The 9,626-nt window shown below is 33.0% G+C and overlaps 2 long non-coding RNA genes across 4 annotated transcripts; one reads left to right on the top strand and one right to left on the bottom strand.

The window, feature by feature from the left end:
- Window positions 1–2,578: 2,578 nt before the first annotated feature.
- Window positions 2,579–5,342, bottom strand: LOC102677869. Its single transcript, XR_004150155.1, has 4 exons — window positions 4,519–5,342; window positions 4,082–4,208; window positions 3,645–3,878; window positions 2,579–3,529 (listed from the first exon to the last, which is right to left on the bottom strand). It is a non-coding gene; the product is annotated as an uncharacterized LOC102677869 (long non-coding RNA).
- Window positions 5,343–5,920: 578 nt separating this feature from the next.
- LOC102677953 lies at window positions 5,921–8,681 on the top strand. Of its 3 annotated transcripts, XR_004150151.1 has the most exons (5): window positions 5,922–6,562; window positions 7,808–7,918; window positions 8,001–8,056; window positions 8,260–8,349; window positions 8,531–8,681. It is a non-coding gene; the product is annotated as an uncharacterized LOC102677953 (long non-coding RNA). The 3 variants fall into 3 exon arrangements; XR_004150154.1 differs by lacking the exon at window positions 8,001–8,056 and having other exon boundaries at window positions 5,921–6,562; XR_004150149.1 differs by lacking the exon at window positions 8,001–8,056 and having other exon boundaries at window positions 5,925–6,562; window positions 7,808–7,970.
- Window positions 8,682–9,626: the final 945 nt, after the last annotated feature.

Below are 9,626 nucleotides of genomic sequence, written 5' to 3'. Positions count from 1 at the left end.
AAAAAAAAAAAAAAAAAAAAAGAAAAAAGAAAAAAAGAAAAAAAAACAGGAAGCGTGTAACCGCGAAAAATCGTATAAGCGAAAAATTGCGAAAAAAAAAATTGTTATACGATGTTGCATTGTATCGTTTCGAGCATCGTTATGCTCAATTCATGGTAGATTTGCCGGTCGATAGGATTTCTCGTGCATTACCGCATTAGTGCACTTCATCGCGATAAGTAACAAGCTGTAAACTGCTTTCCCCGATGTGATGCAGGACTGCGCGATTTTGTTGCCTCGGTACAAACGATAATAGCGCCCCGTATACACCGGTTACTTAACGTTCATTATAATTAACACGCTCGATGCCTTAACTTTCCCAGGAGGAAAGCGAGAATAATGCAGGTTTGTAATCGCCGACGCGTATTCGCATTTCGTTTTATCATTTCCTCGACTGGCTAATGACCAAGGAATTTACCAAATTTAATATACCTTGTTCACTATTAAAGATATCCAGCTCCTTTAATCTTTTACCGCATACCGTGGATCCATAGTTTTTTTTTTTTAAAATGATTAAAACAATTGCATCATGCAAGTCGAATACGTACGAATAATGGATTTGCAAATAAAAAATCTCTGAATGTTTCATTAGCAAGCGCTTTGTAGCGTAAAAATCTGTAAATTGAAGAAAAAGAAAAGAAATAAAGATTCGAGAAATACTGTTATAACCAATTAAAAAATATTTGGACGGAAAGTGACTCACGTAGGAGGAGTTTAATGAACGGTCGGTAAGAGCGGAAGAGTGTGGTGAAAGCAATGCAATCCCATTTCATGAATTCCGGGTGTCTTTGAAGAGCGACGATCCACACCGCGATACCATAGCGCGCTCCGTGTTCCACAACAATTAACCGATGGCAATTAAGACATCTAAATTAATTCGTTATAAACAAGCCAGATATTCCGTAGCGAGCGGAGCAACGTAATTGCCCGGATTCTCACAAGCCTCGTGGTAAAGAGAGAGAATCCCCGGTGCACACTTACACCTGCACAGCGTTATACATAATGTATATGCACGTATACCGTGCAATTTACCAACACCAAGAAACGGTCGCCCGGTAATAGCAACAATTACTTTATTTTACCATCTTCCCGGTTCTCAAACGAGCGCGCGCGCGGGTGCGCTCACGAGAGTTCATCTAGGCAATTTCATTTCCTCGCATTTTTAAATATCCGCCTTCAGAAGAAGTCGTGGAGCTGACTTTCTTTTCTCGCCGAACAACCGGCCGACTGTTTAAGCGCGGATTAAAAAGGCTTCTGCACATTTAGCTCTCGTTGTTGAGCTATGGAGCGCTCTGGAAAACAATGCGCTGATTAGACGCGATCTTTGGTATTTATGCCTGTCTATGTGTAGCCTCTCCACGTAACGATGGCCTTAATTTCACGATCAAGATCTGAGAAAATTATAAGTTACCGTTTCCTGGAACAACTTCTCGTCCCGTGTAATATACCAAATTGAAATTATAATTCATACGTGTATGAACGCTTATTTACGCTTTGCGATTGCCATTCTCCTCGTACGCTTGGTGTCCCTTTTGCGCCCGATAGCGATCTGTAATTATACGGATCAATTAAGGGAAGAAAATAAAACTATCTCGAAAACAGCAAATATAGTGTGGATAACAAAATTGTGAGCGAATATTCGAATCATGATAGTATTTTCATCGTCACGAATACACGGTTCGAGTAGTTTTATATAATAATTTCATTATTGCACGAATCCCAACAATTTCCTGATGCCGTGTTGTTACCATTATAATTGTCGTTTATCACGTCCGTTTCCTCATTTTCAATTATTCTAGTTAAGTGATGCGAATAATAATAATAATAACGATATCCAAACGCTTTGAAAAAGTTTTGATAAAATGAAGTTTATGCGTATCAGCGTGACGATGATTCGTTTCATCGTTTATACATATATATATATATATTTTTTTTTTCAAACCTTTCACACGGCTCGAGCGGCAACGAAATCGTTAGAAACTCTACTGTCGCAAACGTAGATACGTTTTGCGAAATTTTATGTAACATATTTCGTCGTACTTCTGCCAGTTTCCTCATGCTGCACGTTAATTGTCATTTTTCACGTCCGTTTCCTCGTTTTAAACCATCCTACATATATTCGCTGAGCGACATTTTAGCGTTAACGAGTAGTAGTTTAACGACACTCCTGGGACTTAATTGGCTACCGGTGGATTCATCATGCCGTTCAACTACGCCTTTTTCTTTTGTTCCACGGATGCATCAATGTTGCGCTTTAACTTTGCAATCCCTTCTCAGCAGTGATTAATGTCTTGCGAACGAGACACACTGATGAACAATGACAAATCACTCTCGAAACTGAATTGGCCTGTAATTTAAAAATTCGAATTGAAGTAACAAAAATATTTTCATTTCTTATCGGAAAAAGAGAAAAAGAGGAAACTACGAAATTATAAAAAAAAAGACGAATCTTAAGGATTAATTAAGAAATTGAATTTGTAAAACAATTTAGATAACATTAAATTAGAAGTAGCGATTCAGAACTAGTGTCAAGATATTTAGCATCTTTATATAAGAATGATATGATTTCTTTAGAATTATTATTATTCGTATAAACTAATTGTAAAATATCAAAAGGATTTTTCACTTATTCCTTGTTTCTTGGCACCAAACGATTAACAATGTGACGTATAATGGATGATGGTCGACAAAATCGTAAAAGGATTAACACAATATCGTATTCGCGAAAGAATTCGAATGGCATATAATTGGAAGGAGCAGCGATCAACAGTGTGACGTTTAGCGAATCGATGATGGTGCTGGTGGACGGCTCGTGGTAAAAACGGCAGTTTGAAAAAAGAAGGAAAAAGGAAGCGATGAGTGGAAGAGGAGGAGGATGGGGAAGGATACTCGAAAATTATTCCGATATGAAACTCATCGCGCGGCGTATCGCGTCAAAGGAGCCAATTTAAAACAGCCCTTTCCAAGATTATCAGCGCGTCGTTGCGGTGGGATTAATATATAAAAAAGGCGAGTACAACGAAGGTGAGGAAGGGTGGGTTCGAGAAGAGATACAGAGAGAGAGACAGAGAAGGAGAGAGTGGGAGGAAGGGCAGAAGCGTGCGGGATTGGTAAACTTCCCGGTAATTTGTTCGTCAGTCGCTTTGAACCTCTTTTAAACAACTACTGTGTTCTCTTCCACCTTTTTTCGCTATCTTCCCCCACTCTCCTCCATCGTTGCTCGTTTGAAAGAGGGAAATTATTGCGGAAAGGTGGAAGAAAGGCGGAGAAAGGGGAAAAACTTCGTGATTAAAGGTGCTTCGGCTTGTTAAATTATTCGGTAAGAAAGTGGCTGCATTAAAGATTCTATCGTGGGAAGTTCCCGAAGATATTTCCCTTGCAATTATCGATGAATCTAATGAATTTGTTCTTCCTCCTCTCGCTCATCCTTTTACAAATTTCGAACGTGTCGAGGATTTTATTGTCACTCGTATGACATACTGTTGTTCATCTAATTAAAGAGAATGAGTAAGTTTTAAAAATTGACGAATAATGGTGCGGAATTGCTGCTCTTATAAATATTTTTTTTAATTGTTTCATACATTTTTTAATTGTTTTATACATACGTATATATCTGGATCTTGATATTAACACGCGAACTTCCTCCAAGTAACGAATATCTTAGATTGCCGCAATAAAGTGTTAATTCGGAGTATCAAAATCGTAAAAACAACTTGGCAGACACGATGATCAGATTAGTAAATAGATATTCGCCAGTGTTTTTGGAACAGAATTTGCCTTTTCGTAGTCGTAATACATTTAAGTGCAATTTATAGCACATCGACGAATCTCTTTGCATTCTAATTAAAACATAAATTAAAGTTAAAAATTATAAAGATTTATTAATTTGTTAAATTCATTAAAAAAGTACTTACTTCTTTTTTTTTTATTTAAACATACTTCTTTAATTTTTTTTATATCTTTAATTGATATGATATTATGTTAGAAATAATTGTCGAGATATTATAAATCATCGTTACGAAAAATAAGATTGTTAACTTACCGTATAATCTGAGTTATATATCTCGCAGCAAGTGAAATAGCGTTGAATTTTCCGCTTCCTACATTTGTCGTTTTTTTTTTTTTCCTCTCCTCAGTTCTTACGTGACTTGTCTCTGCTTCTTTTCAAACTAGACACGCGAACATATATATATATAATCAATTGAACGTTGCAACTTTATCATAATTGTAATGAGACAAAATGATAGAAATACTTCCAAGTTTCCTTTCTCATTATTTTAATTTATCTCTCATTTTTAATAATGTAATAAAACCGATACGACCAAAATTCAAAAGTTATTCGATCCACTTGCGAATATTATATTGTAAGAACGATATCTCATCGATATAACTTCCGTCTCGAAGTTAATTCAACGTATACTCGCGGTTGTATCTCGGACATAGAAGCAATAAAAAGCTGAAACAATCATTTGGACACACCTGTAACTGTATGGCCATTATGCGATGCAGTCGTGTCGATTTCGAAATTCGATCGCCTCGGATCACCTAAGGTTTCTCGACCGTTACTCGTTGTCACCGGCTCTGCCAGATTGCATTTGGATTTGCATATGATCGAGTCATGGGACTGCCGTGTTACGATCGCACTAACACGCATTCCAACTTCCGTGTCGCATCATATGGAACAATTCAACGCGTTAATTACGGAAACACAAACGAGATATACGAGAGAATCTCAGGTAGGAACGTGTCACGCCGCGAAAACACTTGATTAATTAATCGACTTGGATACGAACAGTATATGGAATTGGATTTTGACAAAAAAGAAAAAAAATAGTTGGATTCTTTTATCTAACGAATTAAAATTGTTGGAACTTATCACAAGATATCGTTTGATATTTATCCTAATTGGATATCGTAAAACATTTTAATTAAAAGCAGAAAGAAATGTCCATAATGACTTAGTTCAGATATCCGTCGAAAAAAATTACGTATGGAATTGTTCGTTACATATATTATACTGATTAGACTTTCTTTTACACGCTACTTCCGCTTTCACTACGCCGGAAATGTTTCCGTAATTAATTCATAGGAAAGATTCGTATTTAGATTAAATGAACGATAAAGTAAAAGAGATTTCTTTCTTGATTTCAATGTTCACATCACTTTGCACGTTATTCTTTCACATTCACAAGTGGAATCGTAATTGATAATATTGAATTTACAAATTAACTCGTAGTTCTCATAATTAATCAATTGTATCTTATCTTAAATTCAAAATGAAAAATGAAATTTAAAAAATATAATTAATTTTACGTAAATTGAAATTTGTTTGAAAGATGATATAGAATAGATCGAAACATCGAAAGTAATGACTAATATCTTAAAAATAAAAGTTGTATGATTTTTGCTTATATAAATACTAACTTTAAAACTGTGCTTTAAAACTAAAGCACAGAATTAATTTCGATTTAATAAAAAATAATGACACATCTTCTTTGATAAAACACATTTTTGTTTCGTCAAAATTACGATATGTATAGAAAATATCACCAATAAAAAATCTAACCTATAGATTTTAGTAATAATTCAGAAACATATATAAACACAATAAACGAAGAATAGTAAAAAAGATAAAAAGAAGTATAGTGAAAAGGCATCTTAGGAGAATATTCTTTACCTTTTAAATAACAGTATTCAGATTCCGTTAAATTTCTAGTTTCATAGTCGAATTTTTCTTTAATCGACGTTCAAATAGTCGATCGTTTTGATAATCGAGATTTTATCGTCGATGTTATTACTATCAAAAAATTCGGATAATCGAACATTAAGTCAAATTTCTACTTTTATAATCGAATTTTTCTTTAATCGACATTCCAATAATTGATCGTTCTGATAATCGAGATTTTATCGCCGATATCACTACGTATTAAAAAATTCAATTGATTCGTGAAAATATGGACACGAAATTTGCGAAACTTCGTAGATATACATACGTAAGTAATTGTAAGAAGAACGGTTCGTGTATTACTCGGTAGGGTGTGTATACGGCGTACACAGAACGATGTTAGACGTTTGATTAATAGCGTCAGCGCTGATTGGTCACGCTACTAATAAAGGAGCGTTCACACGTATTAAAAGTTCGCGCCTCTGCGTCCACGCCGGTGTGCTCAGCGTCTTCGGTCATTGTAGTCTAGTGTTGGCACGATATAACGAGGGAATGGCGTGTCTTGCTCATAATTGAACCGAGCACCTACAATCCAATCGTTCTTAATCATTCGAATTCATCTCGCTTGCAAGTTCCATTCTCCTTTATTATTCGTTGTCTTACCAACCTGTGAAACTTATCCGAAATCCATATTTCTTTTTTGCCAATAACAATTATGGCGATGGACAATATGGACAGTTTTGATTATTCTTGATTATTCAGATAGATTAATCCAACATGATTGTTCAATAAGGTATGTTACGTTAAAAACATTTCGATGGATGTTAAATATTTCAATCTGAATCTATGATAAAAGAAGTATATAATAATTCCACTTTCTCTTCACTATTCATTTTTTCTATGCAACTTTTAACGTTTACTATCGTCGAGTGCTTTGCCAAAGTTTTTATATTACAATAGATTTTGTTCTCTTTAGAAAATTTTACTCGTTTCTGAAAAATTTGAAAGATTTTTCAAAAATCCATTCAATTGGCGGGAAAAATTCATGTTATAGATTTGAATGCATTAGTCGAGACAAGTAACTGCACTCGTAAATTAATTTAGCTCTTTCCTTCAGAGCAAAAGAGCGAAGAGATTCGCGAAGAGCGAAAATGGCGGAGATTACGCGAAATTATGCAAATGCACGGCATTGTAAAGGGATCTGTTTTTCGTTTTATTGGACTGGGCCTGCGGTGTCCTCGGTCGTATAACCGAAACAAAAGCTTACCTAACGCGAGAACAAAGGGTATAGAGGCGAGTAGAAATCTCTTGAGGGCACACATGCAACGAATTTAACTGCTTCCCTAGGCATTACTCTTGCTGGGTTTCTTTTATTCCCGCTTATTCTCTAACTACCCCCGTCTATCGGTCTTCGTATCCTTTTCGTGGTTTACTATTTGCAAAAGCAAAGATTTTTCAGTTTAAATATAAAGTATTATACGGTCAGTCACAAAAATTTTCATACATTATCTTATAAGGAAATATTCATCCATCTTGAAAAATTTGATTTTAATGAAAATTTGCGTGCATAAATTTTTCAATAAGAAAATCTTTTGAACGTGTAAAATCAAGTTTCAAATTTTTATTTTATTTTTTATGTTTTATACAATTATATATAATTTCGTCTCGAAATATTTTTTACAATTAAATAATAGAATCTTGAGTATCTTATTATTTAAAATTGTGCTCTTTTTTTCTATTTCTTTTTTCTATTTATTTTTTCTATTTATCAAAATTATATTTAAAAAACGAAAATAATATTGATAATTGAAGTGATTAGATGATTCATCCTCCCGAAATGATATTTCACTAATAAAAAAATTATTTATATAATCCATTTATATATATATAATCCATTATATATAATCCAATTATATATAATCCATTATAGGTTACGTATTTATAATATTTTATATAAAATAGAATTATTATTAATTATTATTATTATTTGATAATATAATTTATTAGTTATGTTTTTTATAAAACATTATTTTTTTTTTTTATATTAAAATATACATTTATTAGAACCAGATTTTTTTCTGACACAATATAAATCGATTACAGGGTCGAAGGACGGTTGCTTTGAAAGGATATTCATTATGTTCTTGAAAGTGCGGAGTCTTCGTAACAGCTTTTAAAAGGTGACAAAATCCCCTTAGAGCACGGTTCGCAAGGGTAGGCTAAATTACAATTAATTAATTGACTTCGACTCCCTGTAATTCATGCGGTAAGTCAAACTTAATTAATTACCCTTTAGGATCAAAAAGAAGAGGGTTAGAGGAAAAAGAACTTTCCATCTTCTGATTTTAAAAGGTATTTGTAATGTTTTTGTTCATAAACTGTTTGGTTCTTAAAAATATGCATCAATAATTAGCTTCGTATATCAATCAGAGCTAAGTGAAATTTATTTTAAGTACTAATTTAAAAATAATTACGTAAAATAATTTCAAATAAATTATACATATATATAAAACTTATTTCAATTGATGATTATGTTTTTCATTTGTCAATTAAAGGAATTTGAGGCGAGGTGAATAATTGGGGAAATAATTTGAAGAATTGATTATTTGAGGAACATTCAGAATAAGTATTGAACAATGAATAAGGTAATAATTGCAAATATGTTAACTTATTTTTCGTACATATTTTAAAAATATATTTATCGTTTATCAAATAAATTCAAATATTAAAGTAATATAATTCTTTAATAAAAAAAATTAGATTAAGAATATATTTAAACAAAGAATACATATAATTATTTACGATTCATTTTCTTCAATTTTATAGGTATATTCTAAAATTTCCAAATTATTTATTTATCGAAAAATAAAAAGCTTCTTAAAAAAAGAAACAACAAGATAATAGAAATGAAAATACTATCGATGAAAGCAACAGTTTTACTTCGTATTCGACATCAATAAAGTAGGTTGAAATGTCAGTGGTTGAAAAGGCTATTAATTACAGACACCCTCTTCTATTGTAACGACGTCGATAACTTTTCTATTATCCTTTTAAAAGAAGATTTAAGGCCAAATAGTCCTAACAGCAGCACGCTTGCAGGTCGTATAATCCTTACTATCATTATCGAAATTTTTTTTCTTTTTTAACACGACTTTTACATCTGCTCCGAAACGAATAAAAATCTCGTTATCCGGAAAAGACTATCCTCAGCTGTTAGGCTACACCCACAGATGTTTCTATTTGCAACACTTATGAAAGTATAAGACAGAAATTTGACAGAGTATGATTTTATTTTTGGGAGTCATAAAATTTCAAAGGCAAGGACCACCACGTACACACATGCTACGATCCTTTGTTGTTAATGGAAGCCTTGATGATCGCGGACAATCGCCGAAGGTGTCTGTCTGCCTGACAAGCCGACACTCTCTACATTGTAATTAATCAATATTACATCGACAATACTTGTATGTGTGTTCCAGGCAAAAGCTATTGTCGTAATTTGCTGCTCTTCTCTTTTTTGTTTACGCCGCAATCGGCCACAACCGCGATTTTAATTGTACCGCTTTAAAGCAACATTTTAAAAGTTGGTTGCTCAAACGAGATGTACTTAATGAATCTTCGCGATGCTAATTGCACCGACTTGCAAATTGCTCCGACGATTTCCGACTCGTGCATGTATGAATTATAAAAATTCCATGAATCATGCAGTAAATCATTAAAATATTTTATATAAATCAACGAGCAATAGAAAAAATAGTTGTATAAGTAAACGTTTTTCTCATGTTTTAAAATAATATAATGCAAAAAAATCTGTTGATTTTTCTTAATTGTTAGCTATTTAATTTTTCTATTTCTATTTAAATAGATTATTAAATAGATATTATGATTATTAATTTAAAAAAATACTACATATAGACAAAAT

Source organism: Apis dorsata, unplaced genomic scaffold (assembly GCF_000469605.1).
Source record: "Apis dorsata unplaced genomic scaffold, Apis dorsata 1.3 scaffold_18, whole genome shotgun sequence".
NCBI lineage: Eukaryota > Metazoa > Arthropoda > Insecta > Hymenoptera > Apidae > Apis > Apis dorsata.
Note: the sequence above shows the minus strand (reverse complement) of the source record. Positions and strands in the feature narration are given on the sequence as shown.